Source organism: Mirounga angustirostris, unplaced genomic scaffold (assembly GCF_029215605.1).
Source record: "Mirounga angustirostris isolate CCGP_5_RB_7025 unplaced genomic scaffold, mMirAng1.0.hap1 SCAF_6, whole genome shotgun sequence".
Taxonomy (NCBI): domain Eukaryota; kingdom Metazoa; phylum Chordata; class Mammalia; order Carnivora; family Phocidae; genus Mirounga; species Mirounga angustirostris.
The window spans coordinates 55920951-55936376 of NW_026991714.1; the positions used below are offsets into that span (position 1 = coordinate 55920951).

General features: G+C 37.2%; 1 long non-coding RNA gene across 1 annotated transcript; it reads left to right on the forward strand.

Moving 5' to 3' along the window:
- Positions 1-881: 881 nt before the first annotated feature.
- On the forward strand, positions 882-10202 carry LOC129045847 (uncharacterized). Its single transcript, XR_008506184.1, has 3 exons — positions 882-1147; positions 7005-7385; positions 9991-10202. It is a non-coding gene; the product is annotated as an uncharacterized LOC129045847 (long non-coding RNA).
- The last annotated feature ends 5224 nt before the right edge of the window (positions 10203-15426 follow it).

Below are 15426 nucleotides of genomic sequence, written 5' to 3' on the forward strand. Positions count from 1 at the left end.
GTGAATTCCTTCTAGGAAGTTGCCCCTCTTAAACAGTGATCTTATCAGGAGACTTTGAGCAACAGACAGACAGATCCTGTTTTTATCTTCTTTAAATTTTAGAGTCTTTTGAAAATATTCACTGCTGTAAAAAAGTTCCTTGACAGAGTCAGGAAAGGACATTGAGATTTTGTGCTTTAAAAAATTAAATGGTATTTGTTTTTAATTCAAAGGCAGGTGAGAAAAGAAAAAAAAGCCATTTCGTGATAATCCAGACCAAGGAACAGAGAAGAAGGAAATTGAACACACTTTTCCATGTTTGTAAGTCAATATTTCATGAATGTTGATTTTTGAACAGAGGAGATTTTGACCTGAGAATTAGTGGAGTAAAAAAAAAATCCTGTGCATATAAGAGAGCAGAGAAATGCTTACGAATCTTTAAGATCAGAGAAGTGCCAATGGGGATGAGCTATCATTTAGTTGGAAAGAGCACGAGGCTAGGAATTGGACAGACCAGCCTGCAAACCTACCCTTCACCACCGGTTACCTGTGAAACTTTGGACAAATTATTTAACCTCTCTGCTTTCACTTCCTCATCTGTAACATGTGCGGAGTAATATGAAATCTACATCGCTTTTAGAATTGAATGAGATCACGCATAAAGCACTTAACACAGTGCCTGGCACAGCTTAAGGCTGCTGTTAGACTTTATTTTTCTCTTCTGGCAACAGATTTTTGTGGCTGTTTCAACAATTTAACCCCCCATCTCTACCAAGTTGCCAAAAGAGAATTTTCCATACTTGCCCCTCTTAACCACACCCTGCTTTAATCATGAACCAGATTTCAGCACTACCCCTGAAAGGTCACCACCCACTACAGATTTTCTCTGTGTAGTTTTAAATTTCACTGTACCCATAAATGCTAAAAGCAACCTATCAGTCAAAGTGATACTTAGCACCTCTTATTAAGAGGTTGTACTGTTATAGTATACCACTATAATCTAGAAAGGAAAAACATGTGATTACACATCATGAGAATGAAGGCATTCACAATACATTCAAGACAATACTCCATGTTCTGTCAAGAAAGGGAGATTTTAAACCATATAAAACCATCTCTCCAAGGACTAAGATATCACAGCAACACCAGGATAACCTAACACCTCCAGGTAAGCTCCGTCTATCTACCTATCTATCCATCCATCTGTCTTACAAAATAGTTCCAATAGTCGAACACTGTAAATTCTTAAAAATGTATCCTCAAACTTAATTGAGGTTTTATATTATTTTTATTTCAGATTTCAGTTTTGCTTGTGAAACACACCACACCCAGTTTATAATGTAATTATCCTCAGAACATTGGGAACTTTAATTTTGGAATAGATCTTGACAATTCAGTTATTCTCCATCTGTATCAGCTCCTTCTTGTGCAATGATGGAAAACCTAACTAAATTTGGCTTAAGCCAAAAAAAAAGGTGGGGGAGGGAGTGGTAAAATTTGGTGGAATTTTTTAGTTCTCCTAACCAAAACGTGTAGGGGTAGAACCAGTTTTAGCTACAGCTGTACCCAAGGACTCAGCAGATGCCAATAGACCTTCATTGCTCTACACCTTTCAGTTTTACCTTTTTTTAAAGAACTTATTTATTTGTCAGAGGGAGTGCAAGCGCAAGAGAGCCCACCTGGGGGAGTGGCAGGCAGAGAAAGAAGCAGGCTCCCCACTGAGCAAGGGGCCAGATGTGGGCCTCATTCCCGGGACCCTGGAATCACGACCTGAGCCAAAGGCAGACGCTTAACTGACTGAGCCACCCAGGCGCCCCTCAGTTTTACCTTTTAAGGAGTGACTTCACTGTTAGGCTCCATGATATGGCAAGAGGGCACGTAACTCCACGTCCAGTTGGCTCCAGATTTATATCCAACAACAAAGAGTTTTTCTCTCCTCTCCCTCTTTTTCTCAAGTCCTAGTGAAAGACTCGTTCCATGTGAAAATTCTGTGAACAAAGATGGTTGAATGGATGCTAGGTACAAAAACAAGATATCTGGTAGAATGATTACTCCTCAAGTGATTCCAGGAAAAGAGTAAAATGGTTAGTTATACTGGTCTACCCTGCAACTATCACACTTTTATATCTGCTAGAATATTTGGAGACAACTCAGTCATATATGACCATCTCAGAGCATCTCATCACATACTCTAAGCTTCTCACTATGTGGTAGGCAAGCGCTAGGGCTTGCAGAAACAGACATCTGTCCCACCAACTTCTCTAATACCCACTTCTTTATGGAGGCCATCAATTTCAGCCTTGTGTTAAGGGGAAATGAACAAGGAGATAATGAAAACTCTTCTGGGTTTCCTATGTGAAGTTAAAAAACAAAACAAACAAAAACAGATTGAAACTCACATCATTGAGATATATTAGATCCATGAAGGTTATTCTCTCTTAAGTCCAAACTTATTCAGACCCCGGGCACACAAAATAATTTGGAACATTACTGCTCCCTTTTATTGAGAAAGCTCAGAGGGTATGAAACTGGCATTGAGTGACCACTCAGCAGGTTCCTGGGAATGCTTCCTGTGACTTTAGGGAATCTCACAGAAGACAGATTTGCCTAAGATAGTCCATTTTGGACTCTGTATTATCTTCAGCCAGAATTAATTCTTCCATTATTTTAATTAAAGTGAAGAGCTGTTGTCATTTTTTTCTACTCCGATATACACTTGTAAAAGCCCTGTGTTATTGGTTCAAATCTTTAGCCCTCACAGGGTTTCCTTTTGTTTGTATAGGGCAGGTATAATAGCATTATTTAATCAGCTTCACAGTTTAAGCAAGCATTAGAAGAAGTTTTAGCTCTTACAAAGCATGAACTTCAAATACTTTCCTCTCTGTTCTTTTTTTGGGTGATCCATAGCCAAGAAGCTTCCCAAAGTCTCCACAATCAAGAAAAGACAGAATTGGTGTCATTCCAAATATCTATGGATAAGATCTGGGCCAGTGAAATCTAGTCTGGAATTAGAAATGGTGTCGTGTTGCTATTTTTTAGCAATTAAATGGTTGCTTTCTGGTTACTAGGAAAATTCCCTTCAAAAGTTTTTATGAAACTTGGTCTCACAGCTTAATACTTGCAAAAAGCACACAGAATCCATGCCTTTGATTTTTATAGGCCGGACAAAGTTCCTTGCCATAGGCTGGGACCTATTATCATGGCTAGGAGGACAGGATCCAGCAGCAAGCATAGGTTAATTTTGAGGCTGCTTATATCACCTTTGTTTTTCCAAGACAATTCAGATTAGAGGAAGGTGGTCTGTCTCTTGTCTTTCTGGTTTCCTCTTTTTTTAATAAATATTTTTTATTTAAATTCAATTAATTAACATATAATGTATTATTGGTTTCAGAGGTAGAGGTCAGTGACTCATCAGTCTTATATAACACCCAGTGCTCATTACATCCCATGCCCTCCTCAAGGCCCATCACCCAGTTTCCCCATCCCCCTGCCCCCCTCCCCTCCAGCAACCCTCAGTTTGTTTCCTATGATTAAGAGTCTCTTATGGTTTGTCTCCCTCTCTGATTTCATCTTATTTTATTTTTCCCTCAAAGCCTTTCTGGCTTCTTCTTATGAACTTGAAGCAGTGTGATAGCTTTTTAGTTTAATGAAATTTTATCATATTGGAAACCAAAAAGGGCGGGGGAGGCTTACCATCTTAAGGAAAGTAATGAAAAGCTTTTCTTATTTTTTATTTTATTTAAAAAAATTTTAAAGACATTTATTTATTTTGAGAGAGAGAGAGAGCACAAGCAGGAGGGGCAGAGGGAGAAGGAGAGAGAATCTCAAGCAGACTCCGTGCTAAGCACAGAGCCCACAGGGGGTTTCAATCTCACCACCCTGAGGTCATGACCTGAGCCAAAACCAAGAGTTGGACGCTTAACCAACTGAGCCACCCAGGTGCCCCAAAAAAGCTTTTTTTTAAAAAATGAAAATTTCAGATTTGCAGAGAGAAAGCTATCTGCTATTTTTACTTGTTAAAAGTGTCAAGGAATTTATCACAAAAATCTTTGGATCTCGTGCGTGTGTGTGTGCTGTGTGTGCACTCACGCGTGCTTGCTCACATTAACTGGAGAAGATAATTGCATTACAGGGGATTGGTACGGAGAAGAAACAATCAAGTTGATTCAACTATGGGATAAGATTAAGGGCAGGATGACTGCATTTTAGGCTTATAGCAGGGCAGTTGATTGAGTAAAATTTGAAAAACTGCATAACCCCGACTATCTCCCAGCTATTAATTTGTACCTGCTTCGACATGGAATGTTGTCATACTCTTCCTTTGAAGATTTAACTCATATTAAGGTTACATGGAAATATTCCTCAATAATCTCCACTTTCAGGTGTAATCAGCCACTTTTTCCTCTGCTGTAATGGTCATTATTTTTTGTTTACTCACACAGTAAATATCTTCACAGTTAATATCTTCAGTGAGGGAAAAGACTTGGCTTGTTTATGGCAGATTTCTCTCTTGTCATTCAGTAGAACGTGACAGGTAGTAAACCTGATACGTGTTTAATAAATAAATGTTTGTGTTCTATATGAAAAGATGTCAAAACTCAGACACATCACATTTATTCACTTGTTCAATTCTTTTTTTTTTTTAAGATTTTATTTATTTATTTGACAGAGAGAGAGAGCACAAGCAGGGAGAGTGGGGAGGGGGGAGGAGATCGAGCTTTTGTTAGAAATCAGAATGAGGGAGATCAGGCTTTTGTTAGAAATCGGGCTCCCTGCTCAGCACGGATGTGGGGCTCCATCCCAGAACCCTGGGATCATGACCTGAGCTGAAAGCAGATGCTTAACTGACTAAGCCACCCAGGTGCCCCTCACTTGTTCAATTCGTTATTGAGCAAATATGTTCCTGGCACTATTCCAGGTGACAGGGATACAGCAGTGAACAAACAAGGAATCCTATCTTCATGGAGTTTATAGTCCAGAGTGGGAGACAAACAATAAAGAAACAAGAAAAATAAACTCTATGGTATGTTAGATAATGATAAATCTTAAAGAGAAAAGTGGCAGTGGGAAAGGGGAGTAGGAGTGTTGAGATAGGCAGGCTTTAACATTTTACATGAAGTGACCATGAAAGAGGACATTTAATGTAGGTTCCAGCTTTGTACAGTCAAGGTACAAGACTTAATTAAAGTTCATAGAGCATAATCCTTATAGTTGCTATTTAAGGAAAATTTAGAATACCTTAATGTATAATTAATGACTCTTTAGCTAGGCACTTACAGTGTTTAAGTTTCATGGGGTGAGGAGCAAGAGCTTATTAAATAAATCCTTGGCTTTTATAAAGATTGCAAATAGAATTTTTAAGCAATTTAAGCGTAAATAACTTTTCCAAACAATTTGCAGCTGCGATCTAAATATAAATATTTGGTATGTATAATTAAAATCATTTTCTGCATCCACTAAATAGGTCCCCTGAGTGCCATTTTAGCAAGCAACATATTGCGAGCCTAACTCCAAATAGTTTAAGTATAGAAAAGTTATAAAACCTCACTTCTAAAATAAATTTAATTCAGATATTTCATTAATTCAAAGCTTTCCTACCAAGATCAATTAGTGTTATTTCCCTGCACGTACTTAATTGGAACAAAACACACATTTTAGAAGGTATATTTCTCATGTGCTCCGAAGTCTAGCTAGCCGGCGGTTTTGTGGCTATAAGGAGGTAAGGGGAAATTCACAAATTAGGCTGTTAGAAATCAAAATATTCGTGATTCACTGATGAGGAGATTTGGGACATATCTGTTGAAACAGGAAGAGTAAGTTAGTTTTCACCTTTGCCTCAACATGATTGCATTTCCATTTATTCCTGCTTCTGAGTAAGCACACACCCTGCTGTCGATCATTGCCTATTAGATCTTCGTAGCATTCACATCTCCCTGGTAGGTAAGTGTAATACACAGTCGACCCTCGAACGATGAGGAGGCTAAGTCAAAAACCCATATATAGCTTTTGACTCCCCAAAACTTGACTGTACTGATAGCCTAATAAACAGCCAATTAACACATACGTTGTGTGTTGTATGTATTATATACTGTATTCTAACAATCAGATAAGCTAGAGGAATTACCAAGAATATCATAAGGAAGGGAAAATGCATTTACAGTGCTGTATTGTATTTATTGAAAACAAATCTGCGTTTGAGTGGACCTGCACAGCTCAAACCCAAGTTGTTCAAGGGTCTACTGGATATGTAACTTGAGAACACTTTCCTCTTTATTTCATTTTAATTAGTCACTTCTCACCAGGTAATTGAAAACCAAATTGCTCCTTCAACCTAGTGTGTACTTTGCCTTATTTCCTTGGTGCTGTGTGACATACTCAGCCTCAGGCTATCTCTTATGACAATCCATAAGGTCTGATTTCCTGAATATCTTCTCATCTCTAAAGTACACTGAATGACCGATCTGCTGGATCGATTCCTGCTGATCTGCAGGCTGCTAGGATACCACCTATCCTTTGAGGACAGGTTACGACAAGGATCTCTCTTCAGCGGTGCTTTTTCTTCTTTAAAGGGAAATTTGAACAAGGGTTGCATGGAATGCAAAGAACTTTTCCAGAGTAGAGTATATTGGTCTCTCTGTAAACTGAATGTAGGGCACAAAGAGAAACACAATGAATGCATGTTGCTGTTTAGAGAAAATTTTAGACCTTCTAGCCCACAGTGGATTTATTGATGTTTTTGCTTTACTTTCATAGGAATAGATCCAATTCTTAATCGTTCAAAAGTAAATTTTCAAGTGTGTGTCAGTTTTCCCAGAAATTTATTTTTTTTTCTTTCTCCCTTCTGTTGGACACTTTTTCACTTCAAGAGGAAACATTTACAACATTTTCTAAGAGACGACATGGAAAATGGTAGGAATTTACCGATAAAATGAAAACTTGGGATTATTGAAGGATTTGAATTATCAATGCTTTTATTAGATTTAATTAATACAACTTATTAAGTTAATACTCTATCACTTTTTCAGGTGTTTCTAGTTTTCGTCTTCTTGTAGCCCCAATACACCTACTTCTGAAAAAAAGGAGTTCCGGATATCCCAAGAAGTCACTGTGACACGAGCGGCCCAACCTTGAGTCCACTCTCGGACATATGTAAAGACTGAAATCTGAAATAAAATTTGAAGGCATATTTACAGGCATCAACTTCCCCTTCAGCATTCCCAATTTAACTTTAGTCCTCCCCACTTTTTACTGGCCTCTTTCTGGAAAGCTGGATGGCTCTCTCAGGATCAGGATAACTCCTCAAGTTACACTCTGTATGGAAGCTCTGGCAGTTACTCACTGGTTTTATACGAAAGTTTTATTAAGTCCGTGCCAAAGAGCTTCTCGTCATTGGATCAGCTAAAAATGTAAGTTTTTTGCTCAAGTGACAACTTTGTATTAAAAGTAGTATGTGTGTGTGTGTTCAAAGATTGAAAATTGCCCACACCAGATCCTGGGTTTTCATACTAACGCACTTCAGAGGAAAAGCTGCTGCCCAACTGGTTCTCATATTTTCTTCTAATTGGTTTCTCATCAAAATGATTCAGAAAGCACTGCTACTGCACGAACAAGGACATGGGGTACTGATGACTCAAACCGGGTCATATAAGCTGGGGTTTCTCTGCAGGGCCCAGGGAATGAGCGTCCACTTGGAAATGTTCCCTCCTATCAAGATATGTAGAAAGAAACACAGGGAAGACTGGTTATAAAAAAGAGAAACAGAGGGGCACCTGGGTGGCTCAGTTGGTTAAGCGACTGCCTTCGGCTCAGGTCATGATCCTGGAGTCCCGGGATCGAGTCCCGCATCGGGCTCCCTGCTCGGCAGGGAGTCTGCTTCTCCCTCTGACCTTCCTCCCTCTCATGCTCTCTGTCTCTCATTCTCTCTCTCTCAAATAAATTAATAAAAAAATCTTTAAAAAAAAAAAAAAAGAGAAACAGATTCATAAATATAGAGAAAAAACTGGTGGTTGCCAAAGGAGAAGGGGGTCAGGCAAAATGGTGAAGGGGATTCAGAGGCACAATCTTCCAGTTATAAAAGAAATAAGTCATGGGGATGAAAAGTACAGCAGAAGGAATATAGTCAGTAATACTATAATATGCTATTGTGGTGAGCATTCCAATATAACTGTTGAATGCTTATGTTGTTCACCTGAATCTAATTTAATATTATATGTCAACTACAGTTCAGTTAAAAATAAAAATAAACTAAATGGAGATTGCATTTGTTTGGAGGCCCTTCTTAAAGTTGCTTTTAGCATTATGCTATTTGTATGACAATTACTAAGAATGAAACCCACAGAGCCTCATTCTTCTTCCCTTTATAAGAATGGTACTAATGGACCCTAGAGGAGTGTCTTCTAAATTTTAGCAAAAATCAAAACTTTTTAATTGACAATTAAGACATCTGGCTATGACTATGAAAGTTGAGAAAAACATGTGATTCTAAACTTTCCAATCAGAACTGAACATGTTTGTTCATTTTTCAAAATTAGGTCTGATTAAAAATATTTCTAGTTGATGGAAATTTGAGTTGTTTCCAGTTTGGGGCTATTATAAATAAATCCGCTATAAACATTTGAGTACAAGTTTTGGAGTAGACTTATGTTTTTATTTCTCTCTAGTAAAAACAAAGAGTAGAGTTGGTGGGCTATCTGGCAATGTGTATGAGCACCAGTTGCTCCATATACATATGCTTGCCAACATTTGTTACGGTCAGTTTTTTAAATTTTTGCTATACTAATGCCTATGTATTGGTATATTACTGTGATTTTGTTTGCATTACCCTAAAGACAAATGATCTTGAGCACCTTTTTCTGTGCTTGTTTATCGTCTACATTTCTACTTTGGTGACATGAGTATTAAAATTTTGCTTATATATTTTTTTAAAGATTTTATTTATTTATTCATGAGAGAGAGAGAGAGGCAGAGGGAGAAGCAGGCTCCCAAGGAGCAGGGAGCCCGATGCGGGACTTGATCCCAGGACCCTGAGGTCATGACCTGAGCCGAAGGCAAACCCTTAACCGTCTGAGCCACCCAGGCGCCCTGCTTATATTTTTATATTGTTCATCTTTTCAACACTGAGATGTAAATGTGCTTTTGTATTTTGCATTTTGTACAGATTCTTTGTCAGATATAGTTTTTTGGAAATATTTTCTCCCAGTCTGTGGCTTGCCATTTCATGTTTTAAGTACTGTTTTTAATGAGCAAAATTAATTTTGTTGGACTCCAGTATATCAATTATTTTTATCATTTGCAGATTTTTGGGTCCAATCTAGGATATCTTTGTTTAGCTGAAGGTCACAAAGATTTGCTCCTGTGTTCTTCCAAAAGGATTTTAGTTTTAGTACTTTTAGGTCTATGATCAATTTTGAATAAATTTTTCTGTATGGTGAAAGTAAGGGTCAAGTTTCATCTTTCTAATGGTAAATATCTAATTGTTCTAGCACTATTTGTTGATAAAAAATATACTTTACCCACTGAAATACTTGGCACCATTATAGTCTACTTCTGGATTCTCAATTCTCTCCCATTGATCTATATGTCTATCCTTTTGTCAACACTGTTTTATCTTGAGTAATGTAGCTTTATGGGCTTAAAAACAGGGAGTGTAAGTCCTCCAACTTGATTTTTCTATTTTAGGTCCTCTGAATTTCCATATACATTTTAGAATTAACTTTTCAATCTCTACCAAGAAAAAGCATTTTGACTGGGTTTGCAATTGATTTTTTAGAACAATTGGGGAAAACTGACATCTTAGTATCAGGTCTTCTGATCCATAAAAATGGTTTATCTCCCATTTATTTAGGTCTTTTTAACTTTAGTTTTTAACTTTTTAACTTTTGGTGCTATAGTTTCTGATGTATATGTCATGCACATGTTTTGCTAAATTTATCCTTAAGTATTTCAGGTATTTAATGTTATTGTAATGGTAATTTTTTTTTTTTTTAAAGATTTTATTTATTTATTTGACAGAGAGAGACACAGTGAGAGCAGGATCACAAGCAGGGGGAGAGGGAGAGAGAGAAACAGGCTTCCCGCGGAGCGGGCAGCCTGATGCGGGGCTCGATCCCAGGACCCTGGGATCATGACCTGAGCCGAAGGCAGACGCTTAACGACTGAGCCACCCAGGCGTCCCTGTAATGGTAATTTTAAATATCACTTTTTAATTATATATTTATACTATATAGAAATAAAATTGATTTTTGTATATTGATTTGTATTCTACAACTTTGCTAAGCACACTTACTATTATCTTGTACCTCTTTTTTGGCAACTTTTGAGGATTTTCTTCATAGACAATCATGTGTTGGCTGCTAATAAATACAATTTTACTTCTTTCTTTCAATCTGTTTTTTTTCTTTTATCCTTCTTTCCATCTTTCCATCTTTCCTTCTTTCCCTCCTTCCATTTTCATTTCCACTGTCTAGAACAATGATTCTCAGATTGGGAGGAATGCTGTTCCCACCTCAGAGGACATTTGGCAATGTCTGGGGACATTTTTGGTTGACAAAACTGGAGAACAGGCCAGTGGTGTCTATTGAGTAAGAGACAAGGTGCCGCTAAACATCCTAGATAGCCAACAAAGAGTTATTAGGCCCAAAACATCAGTAGTGCTGACATTAAGAAAACCCTATAGGTTTAGAATCTATAGTACAATGTTGAGTGCAAGTGATGACAATAGACATCCTTGTTTTGTTCCTGATCTATGGAAACAGCATTCAGGCTTTTTTACAATTAAGTCTGATATTAGCTGAAGTTTCTCTATAGAGACCCTTTATTATTTTAAGGACATTTTCTTCCATTCCCAGTTTGCTGAGAATTTTTATCAATAAAGATATTGAATGCTGACAAAAGTTTTCTTCATCAAAGGATATAATTATATGTTATTTTTTCTTTTTAGTCTGTTGATATGGTGAATTACATTGATTAGTTTTTGAATGTTGAACAAACCTTGAATTCCTGAGAAGAAACTATTTTGATCATGAAGTATTATTAATTTTATTTATTACCAGATTCCACTTGTTAAAATTTTGTCAAAGATGTTCACGTCAATGCCCACAAGGGATATTGATCCGTAGTTTTCTTTTTCTTTTTTTTTTTGATATGTCTTTTGTCTGGTTTTAGGATCAGGGTAATGTTGACCCATAAAATGGGTTAGGAAATGTACCTTCCTATTCTTTTTTTTTTTTTTTGGAGAATTTTTCTAGAATTTATATTATTTCTTTCATAAATACTTGATAGAATTCAATTGTAAAGATATCTGGGCTGGAGGTTTTGGGGGAAGTCTTCTAATGTCTAGTTCAATTACCTTAATAATTAGACATTTGGTCATTTTTTTTCCTTGATCAGTCTAGCTAGAAGTTTACTAATTTTATGGATCTTTGGTTTTATTAACTTTTTTGTTTTTATTTTTTCAATTTCATTAATTTTGTTCCTAATTATATATTTTCTTCTGCTAGTTTTGGGCTTTATTTGTTCTACTTGTTTCTAGTTTCTTATGGTGGAAGCATTGATTATTGAGCAGAGACCTTTCTTCATTTTTTTTTAAGATTTACTTATTTATTATTTTAGAGAGAAAGAGAGAGAGAGAGCAAGAGCATGGAGGGGTGGGGCAGAGGGAGAGGGAGAGAAAGAAACTCAAGCAGACTCCCCACTGAGCAAGGAGTCTGATGCAGGGATCCATCTCATGACCCTGAGATCATGACCTGAGCCCAAATCAAGACTCTGATGCTTTACTGACTGAGCCATCCAGGCATCCCAGAGACCTTTCTTCATTTCTAATGTAAGCCTTTATTACTATAATTTTTTTAAGCATTGCTTTAGTTGACTTCTACAAAATTTTTAACAGTTTTATTTTGGTTTAGTTGGCCCACATTAAAATGTATATATTTAAAGTGTATGATTTGAAATGTTTTTAACCATGAAGCACCGTGAAACCATCACTGCAGTCAAGACAATGAACATGTCAATCACTGCCAAATATTTTCATATGCTCTATTATGCTCTCTCCCTTCTACTCTTCTTCAGTCTACCCCCACTCCTCCAGGCAACCATCCATCTGTTTTCTGTCACTATAGATTAGTTTGCTTTCTATACCTTTAAATAAGTAGAATCATACAATATGTACTTTTTTTTTTAAAGATTTTATTTATTTGCAAGAGAGAATGAGAGACAGAGAGCATGAGAGGGAGGAGGGTCAGAGGGAGAAGCAGACTCCCTGCTGAGCAGGGAGCCCGATGCAGGACTCAATCCCAGGACTCCAGGATCATGACCTGAGCCGAAGGCAGTCGCTTAACCAACTGAGCCACCCTGGCGCCCATTTTTTTTTTCTTTTTGACTTCCTTCAATGGATATAATTATTTTGAGATTTATTTATGCTGTAGTATGTATCAACAGTTCATTCCTTTTTATTGCTTAGTAGTATTTCATTGTATGGATATACCACAATTTGTTTATCCATCCACTGTTAATGAACATTTGGGTTATTGCCAGTTTTACACTATTACATATATGATTTCTATAAATATCGGTATACATATAATTCTGTGAATATATGCTTCGTTTTCCTTGGATAAATACTTAGGAGTGAAAAAGTTAGATTTTTATGATAGATATATGTTTAACTTTTTAAGAAACTGCAAATCTATTATCCAAAGTGGTTGTGCCACTTTACATTCTCACCTGAGACCCATGATGTTTTCATTTGCCTTATTACTATATCATTCCTGACATTCATATTTTATTTGTACAAGTTAACTGAAAAAAATCTCTTATGTATTTTACAACACTCAGGATTTCTGTGTTGACATTTCACCTATGGACTAAAGTTTTTCAAGATGCAATCACTCTTAGGTAGAAATTGAGCATGGTGTTGTGTTTTTACTACAAATACAGAAATTGTTACTTGATTCAATTCTGTTCTGATGTCAAAGCTGAGATATGAGCCTGGAAGCTGTAGAAGCCATGTTTAGAGGTGACCCAAGAGCATAGGACTGGCATGCAGAGAAAGAAGCAAAGAGAAAAGAGAACAGAAGGTGGAGGGAAAACAGGTTGATAGAATTCAAACCCCTGGCTTCAGCATTTGGTTACATGAGATAATATATCTCTCTTTTTGCCTTAAAGAGGTATTATATGTCATCCCTGCCCACATATTCTAGTTGATGAGACCACAATAACACAGAAAAAACAATATGCCATACAATAAGAGAATAAGACAAGACATAACATATTGCTAAGTGACACTTTTATACTTCTACTATGTTACTTCTAAAGCTGGGGCTCCTGCTCAATGTGACCACCAGTATCAGGCAGCTGTGAAAGAGACTCCACTGTAAGCCCTGGGGATAGAGGGAAGCTGTATAGATTTTTGTTGTTCTGAGAGTTTCTGTTTAAAGAAAGTTCTGAGGCTTACCTATCTTTCAGACCTCCACCTGGTATCCTCTACCATCAGTTCCTCCTTTGTCTCTTGTGTGTTTCTACAGCAGAAAGCTTGTCTTATTCCTCTCCAAGAGCCCACAGGAGATTCTGTGAGGAATGGTATTTGGTATTGGATGGTATTTGGGCAATGGTATGTCTGCTTGTAAAATATTTGTACAGTTTTATAATTTTATGCATCATTTACTTATTTTAAAACTCTCACTTGGGCTTTGTCATCATTAATAAGTTCTCACATGTTTTTTGAGTTTTTAAGTTGAAAAGGTATCATGTTAGAAATGTTCATAGACCATTTTGAGCGTTTGAAAGTTTTTCACAGATAAAAGATATTAAAACATTAAGCCTTTCTCTTTTTGTGAATAAACAAACTGATTCAAATCAATCTCTGTCTACCTGGGGCAGTCCTCTTATCCATGAAGAAACTTCCACAAATAAATGGTATGGTCAAGAATCTCTTACTTAAAAAGCATTGTCGGGGCACATGGGTGGTTCAGTCTGTTAAATATCTGCCTTCAGCTCAGGTCATGATCTCAGGGTCCTGGGATCAAGCCCTGCATCTGGCTCCATGCTCAGTGGGGAGTTTGCTTCTCCCTCTCCCTCTGACCCTCTTCCTTGCTTGTGCTCTCTCTCTCTCTCTCTGTCTGTCTTAAATAAATAAATAATCTTTAAAAAAATAATAAATAAAAAAGCATTGTCGTGATATAAACAAATGTAGACTGAAAAAATCTATATGCTTTGGGGCAGCTGGGAGGCTCAGTCCGTTAAGCATCTGCCTTTGGCTCAGGTCATGATCCCGGGGTCCTGGGATGGAGCACTGCGTCAGGATCCCTCCTCCGTGGGGAATCTGCTTTTCCCTCTCCCTCTGCTCCTCCCCCCTGCTCATGCTCTCTCTCTCTCAAATAAATAAATAAATAAAATTTAAAAAAAATCCTATATGCTTTGAAATCTGATTAACTCTAAAATTACCTCTGTTTATGTTTAGTCCTGAAAAAAAAAACCCCAACCTCCCCCCCCCCCCCAAAAAAGGCACTTAACTTTTTGGTTACCAAGGATTAACACTTTTCTCTAAGGCTCTTTCTCCCATTCGAGGCTAGACAGAGCCCTGTTAAATGGATATCACAGAATGCTGACATCTGCATTTTCACAATCTGGAAACTCCTAGAAGATAGCCTTTTTGATATATTTTTTTCTCTCAGAAAAGAATTTAGTCAGATGATTAACTATAAATGTATTTATAGTTCATGGATCTCGTGGCCCATTGGTGTGATTTAATTTGATAAATATTCCACACAAAATCCAAATAGCTAAGAAACTGACTAAGGTAACGTGAGCGATGGAAAACTAAGGGTAATTTTCAAGGCGATTGAACTTACAGAGTGGATAAACTTCAAGGCAATAACAGAGAAGCCATGCCTAGAAGAGCAATGTCTGGGTCTACTTCTATCCAACCTGACCAAGGCAATCAAACCAGAGCTTTACCAGATGCCTACAGATTCTGAATAAATTGGCAGCTACCCAGTGCTTCAGGGAATGAGATGGAGACTAGGGCATTTTTTGATAAAAACCCATCAGAGAATTCTGCCCCAGCTGCATTATATCTCATGCAAGGGAGACATCTTGTGTTCCATTAAGCCCAGAGATTTTATTTTTAGTAAGGATAGATGGAAGCTTTTCCTCCATTATCCTAGGTGATCTTTTAGAAGGCAAATTTATCCTGAAGAGCCAACCTTAATCTATACTCAGGCGTACACTTTCACCTTGGAATTAAAACGCTTCAACCACTTTGGCTATGGATGGAATTCTTCAGCCTCCTATTTTTAGAAGTTTCAGACCTGAACAATACAATGAGTACCCTAAAATAGAAACTTTAAAGAGAAGAGCTATCAATTAGACCAAGTTAGATCTAATGAGTTTATGTAGCTAGTTTTAAATTCAATTCAATAGACACTAATTGAGAGTCCACTTAAGTGCAAA